We start from the raw sequence: 12748 nt of genomic DNA, 5'->3' as shown, positions 1-12748 counted from the left end.
AACCTCTAGTTCTACTCCCCCACTTTTAACAGGTTGGGCTTAACTCAGCAAACAACCACCTCAAGTATATAAGCGTCCATGTAACTCATAGGATGCCTTTTAAACTTCATGTGAAATGGAGGTGATGTATTTCTGAAACCTGCCTAATCAAATAATAGGATGCTCAGAAATGACCCAGCTCATACTGCTCTTCTCAAGCACAGAAGCGGGAAGCGAGGAACAATTTTAAGAATCTAGATAGACTATGAAGGGGAAGTGAGTCTAAAATAATAATATAACTTATTGTTTGTACTGCAGTCAGGAACCAGGGCTGTATAAACACAATACATTAAATTAAAAAACAAACAGGCCCTGCTCCAAAATGCTAACAGTCTAACCATACAAGACACACTATGTTAGGAAAACACAGACAGGCGGGAGGTCAAAGTACCCAGGAAATGATCCTAGTTGGTATAGTAAAGGGAGGCAGCAACATTTAGCCGATACAGCATGGGACTGGGAGTCAGGAGGCCCAAGTTGTACCTGGCTCTACCGTTGGTTTCCTGGATGACCTTAGCTACATTAAGTAACCAAGCCTCTCACACCCATTTCTAATTTCTGGGTGTCTAGGAGCAACACGAAGGAGAAAACCTGGAATCGTGTCTGCCCCCGGAAGAACTCCAGCCTATACTATTCGCTTCCCTCTTTTGTCAACACTAAATTTACACATGCTTATGTTTAACCCACAAAAGCACGTGCCTCTCCCCGCTCCCTGCCTGCCCAGCAGAGATGCTGAAAAGCCACTAAAGGCGTGGAAGGACTCGTATTGGAGGACTGCCTCCCAACTCTTCAGTCGGAGCTATTAGAGACATTGGGGCAGATTTTCAGAGATAGTCAGGCACCTTGGAAAATCCAGCTGTGCTGTATGTACTATGATTATCTGAGGTGAGGGTGTTCTATGGGTAACCAATTGCTGTAGAAAGCTACCTAACGTAAATCACCCAAGAGTGAGTACTCCTAAGGGGCTTGAACTCACACAAGTTGCTCTATGCCAAAGACTCCAATGGGAGCAGGACTGAGTCCAAAAGGAGTACCTTTTCTCCCATTAGCAGAACTAGCAGGCACAACCCTATTAGCTCTTAGAATAGGCACACAAAATTAAAAAAATGTGGTCCTCCATTGGTGACTGACTCCATAGCTCAGTAGGACTTTGACTCTGTTCAGTGCACCCGTCTCCGCTATTACCTTGCCTTCCCATCCCTCCCCCTGCCACCGGTCGGCTTATTCTCCAGCTGCGTATTGTCTGTATCCTACACTGGGAGCTCTCTGGGACACGGTCTGGCTGTGTGCTATAAGTTTATACATGCCTTGTACAACGGGGCCCTGACTTCTGCGTAGGGCCCTCAGGAGCTATGTCAATAGAAATATATAAATCCACACACACATCTCTCTAGCCACCCCAGAACCCACCACCCTTCCATTTAAAAAGAAGAGAATGGCAGGATGGTCACAACTCTTATGTGTAACACCCAGGTTGACAACCCATGATGTAACACACTGCTATCTTTCCAATACACTATTATATGCTTTAGCCCTGTTGGAAAGTGCTTTCTATCTTTCTGCTTTTGCTTGATCATATTATTGGATACCTACTGTTTTAGTGTGCTCTCTATCAATGGAATGGGAGCATTTTTGGAAGTACAATAATAACTATTTTACACAATGCAGACAAATCAATAAAAGTGTTGGTTGTTTTCAAAAATGCGGACAACTACTGGATTGTAAGCAGATGTTCTATAAAGGGTAACTACAGATAAAAAGCCACAGAGGCTTTTGTGCTGGCTTAAGCAAATAGATAAGCAGACACAGACTTCCTGGGGAGAGGAAATAAAAAAAGAACAATCACAGGTGGCAAAAGAAAGTAGCTAGAGATTTGCAGGGAAAGCAGGAAATTAGGGACACATATGCTGGGACCAATCCTTAAAGCCAATGAGAGTTTTGTCACCGCCTATAATGAGGGCAGGATCAAGACCATAAAACATATACCTATACAGCATACTTGTGATGTGTGTGTATTATCTGGTTTCTTCAGTGCTTTATTAAAGTCTAGAAAGTGTGGCCGGTAGATTATTTCATAGTTCTTCACTAGAAATTTAGCGAGCATGTTTATTTTGACCTTTGGTGCTATTAGCAAAACCACGAACATCACCTTACTGAATTATTTGGTTGAGGGGGCCAATATTTTTTTAAAGAAGTTCTACTTCCTAATGCCACATGTCTTGTTCTTAAAGCCTCCTCCCTAGTTCTCAGGCTGCCCCCAAGACTCCAGCCATTGTAAGAGTGTGAGACAAAGAGCAACACACCAAGAATTTAAAAATGGGGGGATTAAAATTAGGCACCCAAACCCTTAGCTAGCTGCCTAATAAGTGATTTTCAGACGTGCGAAACACCCAAGAGCTCCCATTGAAGTCAATGTATTTGGGCCTTTTGAAACAATCAGGCCTCAGTAAGAAACACCATCACTGTAGAGGAGGAAGCTTCAAATGATGGGGCGGGGAGGGTATTTTTTACGCTGCATAATGTTTGGTTTTGTCTTTCCAACAACCTCAGGGTTTTACTCTTGGTTTCTCTTCAGAGAAGTGTAGTCCAGTGGATAGGGCAACAGACTGGGACTCAGAAGCTGTATTCCCAGCTCTGGCACTGGACTACTGGGTAAGCTTGGGGAAGTCAGGGCACCTCTTTGCCTCAGTTTATCCATCTGTAAAATGGGGATAATTGTACTGACCTCCTTTGTAAAGCACTTTTAGATCCACTGTTGAAAAATGCTACTGTAAGTGTTAGGTATTACTTATTAATTACTATATTATACTTTGATGTTAACATCAGGTGCCAAATTCAGAGGTGATGGTGAGTATGGGTAAGTTAGATTCATGCCGTTCTCTCCCATACAGTAACTTAGACTCTCTTTACACACCTTTTGACATCAGGAGTGGGTGTAAGTAGCGCTAAGCTGATGTTTGTTACAAGCCAAGCAGCCAAAAGAAGCTGTAAATTAAACTAAGCTCAATCCCACCTTAACTCACACCTTCCTCTAGCTCCTCAATGCATATGTTATACCAGCTTAGACTCCCTTACACAGGGGTAGGGTGGCTCTCAATAGGCCTAAGGGCGTTTCACTGTGAATGAGAGCACCTACATCACCGTCAGGGTGTTTAACTTACAGGTCATCTCTGAATTTGTCACTCTACCTACAGATCTGTGGCCACTGTTACAAGACAGCTCTGGCTGTACATCTCTACAAATATTTAACAAAAACTGCCAATAGATGGCATTAACAACTACGTAGCATAGTTCCCGGGTTTTGTAGACCAACATACTTGTTACATGCCCGGCAAATGGCTTTCTTCGCACAGCTCTGCACCGTAACAAGGGATGTTCTTTCCAAAAGGCTGGCTTGTAGGAAATGCTGAGTGATCTCACCTCCCCCACGAGAGTGCTCAGCACTTCATGACTCAGACCCATGCTGACAGGATTGGGTCTTTTTTAAAATTCTGGGTTATAATGAGCAATCTCCCAGCAGCAAAGCAGGTAGGAAAGAAGAAAAAAAATCCAGCAAGGCTAATACTGAAACAAGAGGAAATCCCCGCGTGAGTCATTATTGGAAAGGGAGTTTTCTATCCTCTTAAGCCACATGATACTTACTCAACCAAATAAGCTGATCAAGACTGTTAGGTATGATCCTGTAATCTACTGTAGGCCTAGGATATAGGACAGGTCTGAAGCTGAAACCATAAGAGAGCTTTGCTATAATTTGCTGTGAACACAAGGCAGTTTCATGGTTGCAATGGGATGGCTCTGTTTTTAGGGGCTGGCAGATACACGCTCAGACCTGATTCTGATTTTACGCTGCAGTAACTCCAAGGACATTTGCAGCCTGGCTCCTGCTTTACAATGGGTGTAAACAAGAGCAGAATCAGGCCTACAACATTTTAGTCATTCTATAATAGCCGCAGCGGTTTGGTTTATTGCTCCCTATTTGTTTGTTATGGTTTCCTATTGTCTCTCCCACCATGTGAAAACTGTGAGCTCTTCTTCACTACACAGAGGAATAATGTCTAGCGCAACGAGGGACTGATCTCTGGTTGGAGCCCCGTTGTGTTACTGCAATACAAACTAGTAATGTAGTGTAACAATGTAATAAACACCCTCCAAGCGTTAAGTTTCCATGAACACAGACTGCTGGAGGGTCATTATGCTAGTGCAAGGGTGGGCAAATTTTTGGCCTGAGGGGCACATCTGGGTCTGGAAATTGTATGGCAGGCTATGAATGCTCACGAAAGTGGGGATTGGGGTGCAGGGTGGTAGTGGGGAGGGTTCCAGCTGGGGATGAAGGGTTGGGGGTGCAGGAGGGTGATCCAGGCTGGGATTGAGGGGTTCGGAGGAAGGGGTGCAGGAGGGGGTCAGGGGTGCAGGCTCCGGGCAGCACTTACCTCAAGCAGCTCCCAGAAGCAGCAGCATTTCCCCCCCCACCCCCCGGCTTCTACGTGGAGGCACGGCCAGATGGTTCTGCACGCCGCCCTGTCCGCAGGCGCCGCCCCTGCAGCTCCCATTGGCCACGGTTCCCAGCCAATGGGGAGCTGCGGGGCAGCATGTGGAGCCCCTTGGCTGCCCCTATGTACAGGAGCAGGAGGGGGGGGCATGCCACTGCTTCTGAGAGCTGTGCGGAGCAGGGCAAGCCCCGGACGCCATTCCCCAGCTGGAGCGCAAGGGCTGGATTAAAACATCTGGAGGGCTGGATGCGGTCCCCAGGCCGTAGTTTGCCCACCCGTGCCAGTGGCTGGATGACCGTATGGAAGAGCCATCAGGTACATCCCAATGCACACAGCATCTCTATCACTACATTTTTGTGTCAGTTGCCTTCCATGGATGACATATCTTCACAGCAAAACTTATCTAAATCATCACCTGAAGGACTGAGACCGTATGTTATGCTGAGAAAGATTTGTGCGGGACAGAAGATTGTGTCTTTGCTGAAAGAGCTTAGAGTAATTTGTCTGCGCTGAACTGGGGGGGACATAAAACAACATTCAGGTTACAATCTGTTTTTCCTGGCATCCTTTAGAGCCTTGCCAAAGACCTATGGATCTTCACAGAGGGCCCAGTCTAGTGCCCACTGAAATTAATGGGAGACTTTCCCTTGACTTCTGTGGGCCTTGGTCAGGCCTGGATTCCCCTGTTCCCTCCCCTCTAAACTGGCATGTGTGGTAATCATTCCCTACTGCCTGAGAAATGGATGGGAACAGCCTCCTGTCAGTTTGTTGGCCTAGTTCCTTCAGTCAGGGGATTAACTAATGATAGAAGGCACTCTCCCTCAAATGGCTTTCTGATTGGATGGTCCACCCTGTATCCCCAGCCCAGGCTGCACTGAGAAACTGGATAGTAAATTATTAGGAACCAAACTCAGCAGCACTCTGAATAGTAGATGAATATTCTGAGTTTGTCATTATAATAGGTTTAACATTGCCTGTTCTAGTTACAATCATTATCCTGCTTTTGCTACTTTAAAAAAAAATCTTGAATTCGGTATTTGATTACCATTCAATACTCAAAGTACATTTGCTTGCAAACAAAACAACAACAACAACATCAAGCACACCTGTCCGTTTTTTAAAAAAATATTAGCATTTGATAAAGTTGCCTGGTTTGATAAATATCAGAAGTTTCAGTCAATTTAATAAAATCTCCAGAAAACAACATGTCCTGGGTAGTGTAAAGAGACTCACTCTACAATATGACAGCTTTCAGAGTAGCAGCTGTGTTATTCTGTATCTGCAAAAAGAAAAGGAGGACTTGTGGCACCTTAGAGACTAACAAAACTGATTTGAGCATAAGCTTTCGTGAGCTACAGCCAGCTCACGAAAGCTTATGCTCAAATAAATTTGTTAGTCTCTAAGGTGCCACAAGTCCTCCTTTTCTTTTTGCACTCTACAATATAACTCCTTTTTAAATAGACAGAGCTGAGAGTTATATTGCTGTATAAATTTCTCTCTAAACAAAAGTCCTCTGTTGTAATGATCATCATTTTGTCCCGGATATGCACATAGCAATGTTTTGTAAGCCTGCGAATACCTCCTAAATATATAAATAGGTTAAAACAATGTTAGAAACAGCTACCTGGTGCCTCTTTTTTTTTTTTTAAGGTTTCTCTCTTTCTTTCAAATAAAAACCTGAATTTTCATCAAACTTAGTGGACAATATCCCTTTAAGCAGTTTCTATGTCACAGCTCATCTTGGTGTTTGGAAAATGCTGTTCTTCAGGGAAGAGCCCGCTGAGACGCCAGCCTTCTCTGAAGTCAAACCTCCTGCAAGACTTGTTGCAGTCTGTTCCTGGCCCATGATGATATTAAAGTTCATTGCGGGTTTTGCCAAACTCTGTGTGTTTTGAAGCCAGGTATTAAGTATCAGAAGAGAGGGGTCCAGGATTTCATACAGCACTATTCCAGGACATCATTTTTTGGAATCCTGAGACTAAGGCAAAAAACTAAGTGAATAAAATACATACAAATGTGAGTATAAGACCTGCCTCACTTTTTGTCTGGAAATCTAAGCTCTTGATTTGGAAATGTGACCTTTAAATAGTATTTATTTACTACAGTCCCTCTCACAGTTATTGTAAGAGCTTCTCATGGTTTTCTTTGTAACAATGAGATGAGACGTGACTAAAAATACTAAGTAAGAGAACTGTGCTATACAAAAAAAAATAAATAAATAAAGTAGATTCGAACTGGAATGTTCTGATATTCAAAAAGTACATCTGGTGCTGGAAAGCTAGTATTTACTCCTAAATGCTACTGTAAAAATTTGAAGTTGTAAAGATTTGTTTTAAGGTTTATTTGTGACTAAATATTAATACTGTTACTATTAATGTTAGCAAGGCGGGGTCGTTTAGAGGATTGAGCCCTGGAATGAGATTCAGGAGACCTGTGTTCTAGTCCAAGCTCTGACAGTCATCGATGGGCAAGCCACTTTCCCTGTTTGTTTCTTCTCCTGCCCTGTGTCTTGTCCATTTTGATCAGCTCTTCTAAAAATAGGGACTCTCTCTTGCTATGAGTTGGCACAAGGCTGCCCCAATCTAGGTGCTCTTGTAATGCAAATAATACTATTGGTGCTCCAAAATATGTACTTGGAAATGCATAAACAGCTGTTTGTGCTTGAAATCAACTGGTTACATTTTTCAGAGTTGTTAGTGGCATGACTGCAGGGCCTCAGAACCCTATTCATGAACCACGCCTCCATTGCGCTGGGTGCTGTACAAATGCAGAAGAAACCGTTGCTTGTCCCAAAGACCTTACAGACTAAGAAAATACCAGGCTTTCAGCCTTTCTAGAGCACAGATGACATCATCTATCCCAGCTACACTGCATCTAAACAGCCTCTCAGTGCAGGCCCTTCTGCATGAGCTACCCAGGAATGAAACGGCCAGATCTGCAAGATTTACAAGCCTGCCAGCATTCTACTCTGGGGCTTCCTGAGCACAGCATAGAGTGAAGGACAATACCAGCTTAGCCTCAGCCATGCTGTTGGGCTACAGGTCCGAGGGGGCATTTCCAGTCTTCCAAGCAGCTCTATAGACTTGAACAGCCAGAGCCTCGGCTAGTGCAATCAGAACATTTAGGATAAATATCAAGGAAAACATCCTCACCATGAATGGATTACGCCAGTGATTTGCCACCTTTCACAACCCATGAGCCCTTGTTACAACAGAAGGCGGCTCTGGGACCTCCCAGTTCCTATCCATCCTGCCACAAGGAAAGGGAAGAAGGTCCCGACCTTTGAAACCTGTTCACCATCCTTCCTCTCAGGGGTGATTATGACCTCCAGACTGAGAACCCATGGACTGAGCTATAAGAACAGCCACCAACTGGGGGAGGTCATGGAAGAAGAAACCTCATCACTTGGGGCTTTTATGACTCATCTGGACATTAAATATGCAATAGGGAGAAATACTGGATTAGGTGGGCTGGTGATGAGTCTCTCCCATCTCTAATTCTGCATCCTGTGGAGTCCTTTAAATAGAACAGAGGTCCCACAAATCTCTGAGTCTATTCTCATGGAGCGCACAATGGCAATCTGCTGTGTACCTGGTGTCCGATAAGTTTTATTGGCTGTTTTAACAAGTACAAGCTGCTTTTGGATTCACCGCTCCCCACCACCCCCATTCCATATATTCAGCCATTTCTTAATTGCTTATATTTCATGCCTTTCCCTGCTTGCAAGATATATGTTTTAATTTTATAATGTTTCTCATGCACGAAAACAAGTACTAAGTCAAGCAGTTATCAGGACTAGAGGATCGAACCCTCCTCCAGTCAGCATGGCTGTGGTGTAATAGCCATCATGTTAACTTTAAAGTATAGATTATTATTATTGAGCTTGTATTACCCTTGGCTGTTTGCCCAGCATGTCCTTGATAACTCAGGGTCACACACACAAAAAAAGGAGTAATACTCTGGTCCTACTCAATAAGACACAGGATAAGCATGATTAAAATGGCTTTAGTATTCAAGAATCCTTAAATATTGGACTTTGAATTAAATTAAAAATGTTTTAGATTGCTTTCCATGAATAATTACTATTAACTTTTACTACTGTTTTTGCCCCTTTCCAGAGCCCTTATTGATTCCCTGTTGCTCACACACTAAGAATATCCTTGGGTCATGTTTTGGAGATTGCAGGTACTAACAAGAGTTTGTAAAATTAATGGGATTCTGAAGTACGAGGCAAAAGAAAATTGGATTGATTTCTTGTGTGTGACTAATTGGATACCTGCCTGGTGAGCTGGACGCAAATACCAAATGATGCATTTCAGCAGCAAAGCTATCATGCAATCATTTGCTCCATGGGATCATATCCTGTTGGCACTGGGGGCTGTTACCCAGGCCCATTCTGAACGCTTCCCAATTAGAAGTTTGACGGGGAACTGGCCCTCCCAGTCATTCACCTCCATGAAGCGCTAGCCCATGTTATTCATGATAATAATTAAATCTCCCTTTAAAATGGGTCTGCAATCATCGTCGCAGGTCAGTATCACAAGCAGTTGCTGAAGAGAGTAAGACTGCCTTCAATACTGAATCCCATTTCACAACTCATTCATTACTTCACCTGGATGCTGTTAAGGACCTTGCTGAGCGCAGGCAAGTCCAGCTTTCAGATTAATTAAGCTACAGACACTTTGTTAAACAGTAAAAATCCTAGGAAAAAAAAATATCCCAGTTTCCTCTCCCTGGGATAGTTACTGAAAAAAAATCTTGAAATCTTAACTCTGTGCAGTCAGTGAATGGAGTGAGGAGGAGAATCAAGATACTGGATTGTTAATTATGGACTGGATATGGTGATATTTCCCTATATTCTGGATTCTCCATTAAATTTTAGAGCCTCTCTCTCTTACTTACCACAAACTTCCCAGTAGGAACAGAGACATCAGATGACCATTTCTTTTTTGAGTGCCAATCATCTGCAACCTAATGTTGCAGCTTGTGAGAGCGCTAGACAGTCAATTGTAATACAAGTGACCTATCCTGGCATTAAATGCCATCAAACCTGCTCTGCTTTCTCAAGATGGGCACTGTTACAAGACTCACCACCTCAGAGTGTCCCATCACAGCAAGACCCAGCATTGTAACACTCTGCCTCAGTTTCCCCATAAATATCTTCAGCAGCCAACCCATTTTAAATTGTTCAACCCTCTGCAGGATTACAGGGTAACAAAGTCCTTTAGTCCAAGTCTAACACAACATCATAGCAAAAGAGTCTTCAGCCCCACTGGGTTCAGCCTTTAGCCCCCTTCCGTATAGGTGGGCTCCCAGCAGCAACGGCCCGCCTCACTGTCTAACTGCCTACTCCTTCCTGAGCTCCAATCACCTGGATCGGGACTACTTCCTACCACGTGTCAGGCCACAGCCCTCAACCAGTTCCTAGCCCAAGCCCAGCTTCCTCCCCTCCCCAGCCAGCTCTCTCGCTGCCTCTCCTCTCTGAGCCAGGCACAGGAGACTCCCCCTACATCTCTTTTCCCTCAGCTGGTCTAGACCGCCTCCCCTGACCAGGGGATTCCAGCTACTTTTCTCCATAGACCTCCCGCACCTGCTTCCTCTTCCTCCTTTTAAATCCCACGCCCTGCCCAAGTGCAGTGGGGCAGAGCTAACTGAACAGGGCTGGCTGGCCCAAGACCTCCTGGCCCTTAAAGGAAGGGGCTGCACTGTTAGAGACTTTTTGTTACATGGATCTGGAATTGGTCTTTTATAGCTAATCATCACCAGGGATGTCACCCAAACAGATCTTGGATGCTGGGTGATTCTTCTCATGTTCGGTCTCTCCTTCACTGGTTCCATTCCTTCCTTCAGTCCTTCTCCCCACCAGTCAGAGTCAACCAACATTCATTTTTCATTCTTTTACATCCTAGCAATATCACCAGTTCCCCAGTAAGGGTTCATGGATATTTTAGGCCCAGGATAGGTAAAGCTTTCCTACACAAAAGTCTGCTGTTTTAACATAGTTACACACTGACCCCTAACACTAGACAAGACAATTATGAACTTGTATATCACACGTTTCCTCTTTCCCACTGGCCAATCCAGTGTTTAACTCTTCTTCTTAAACTCCATGAACATCCTTCTCCTTCCTGAATTATATACTTCCTCTAAGCACCTTCCAGTAGCATTGCCAAATTTATACCCCTATGAAACTTAAGCCACTTCTCGCAAGAACCCATGATTTGTCAAGGTCTTCCCCAGGGCGAGAGCAGGGTACATCATTTGCTTATTCTGATTACCCATCGTAGCCTTGCTAATAGCACAATCAGGTTCTTCAATGCTTTTTGAGAGAGAAGCCAGTAGCAGGGATGGCTGCTGTGCATACATAGGGGCTCCATGAAAGCTGGTATATACAAGATAGCTCTGTCCATATATTTTATACCAGCAACCATGCAATAATCATTCATATGATGTAGGGATCACGCATGAAACATGCAAGAATGTCCTTAACTGGGCATGATCTTTACATGTTCCTTGCACTGAACTTTGAATAATGGATATTTGCATGCCTTGACTCATCCATGAGTGCTCCTTGCCCTTCTGTCTATATGGAATGAAGACATTTCTGTTTCTTACAAAACTGTGGGATTAGAATTATGTAATGCACTTTAATAATGAGCATCCCTGATATTCCACTCCGGGATCTCTCATGAGCAGGGAATGCCAATCATTTTCAAATTATGTGGGGGTCTGCTGCTGAGGCCAAACATCCAGAAAGGAGGCTGCTGAGGTTAACAAAGTTGTCCTGTCATGGCTCATTGCATGGCAAATTCACTTATGAATTTATGACTTATTCACTTATGACTACTAAGACATCATCCTATACTTACATAGGAATGACAAGGTGGGTTAGCAAACAGGGTGTGGCGGGGGAAAAGAGAGTATAACAAAAATAAAGGAAATAGAAACATACTTTGATACCAGATGCAAACTGGAGATATCAGAGCAACAGACAATCAACAGCAGAGCTTATGAAGAGCACCATTAGCAACCTAGAGGCTAGGCCCCCATTGCCAGCCCAAAATCTCACAAGGCAATGGTGGTTATTTCAATACAACATGATATAGCAGAGAAATAGGAAACAAATACAGGAAACAAAATACCCACTAATTAAACTGACCCCTGCAATGTGAAGAACATTCAAAACTCATATGTGAGTAAGTAGTAGAGACCTATGCATGGGACACGCTAGCATGGCTGGGACCACACCAGCTCGACCCAGAAACTTCCAGATTCCATATATCTCTCAGCTGCAATCCTCCTTCATGTCATGCTTTTAGAGTTTACCACGAAGAACAACAGTTCCTTTTTTACTAGCCTTTAAAATATATTTCCCCAAGCAACTCTGCAGCAAATTTTGCTTCCCATTTCCCCCCTTAGCCCCCTATTTCACTTACTTCCCCAATTCTGGGGAGGACCTGTATAGGGCGGAACTTAAATCAACTGGTGCTTCCTGAGGCTTGCTTCCTACAGCAGAGCTTGAAGGTTTGCCAGTGTATTATTACTGATCACGTGTATTACAGCAGAGACTATGGGCCAGCCCAAAATAGGGCCCCATTATACTAGGCACCACACAAACATAGAATAGTAAAGGGTCCCTGCCTTTGTAAAGAAACTGCTTAGTTCAGCAAAACCACCACTCTACTCACAGTACTGCAGGCTGGGAACTTGCTGCTTTATTCACCTGCATCACAACAGAGTTTGTAGAGTGTGGCAGGGCACTCCCACTTACAAAACAAGCAGTAAGGAAGGGGGTGGAACATGGCTCCATCCCATAATACATTGGGTAACCAAATTAACCCTATAATGACCACTTTCCTACACCTGCCCCAAGAGCATAGTTTAGGAGTTAGGGACCTAAAAGCCTTTGAGGATCTGGGTCTTACTACTTCTAGAGGATAATGTCACAAATCAGGGCTATCTGAGGAGGTTGCTAGAGATCTGAAAGACATACCCTATTTTAAGAAGTAACAAAGGATTAAAAAAAGAAAAGGAGTACTTGTGGCACCTTAGAGACTAACAAATTTATTTGAGCATAAGCTTTGGTGAGCTACAGCTCACTTCATCGGATGCATCAAATAAGTTGGTTAGTCTCTAAGGTGCCACAAGTCCTCCTTTTCTTTTGGTAAATACAGACTAACATGGCTGCTACTCTCAAAGGATTAAAGAAATCAGCCATC

Source organism: Eretmochelys imbricata, chromosome 11 (assembly GCF_965152235.1).
Source record: "Eretmochelys imbricata isolate rEreImb1 chromosome 11, rEreImb1.hap1, whole genome shotgun sequence".
NCBI classification, from domain to species: Eukaryota; Metazoa; Chordata; order Testudines; family Cheloniidae; genus Eretmochelys; species Eretmochelys imbricata.
The sequence above is the reverse complement of the archived record's forward strand: the minus strand, read 5'-3'. Positions refer to the sequence as shown.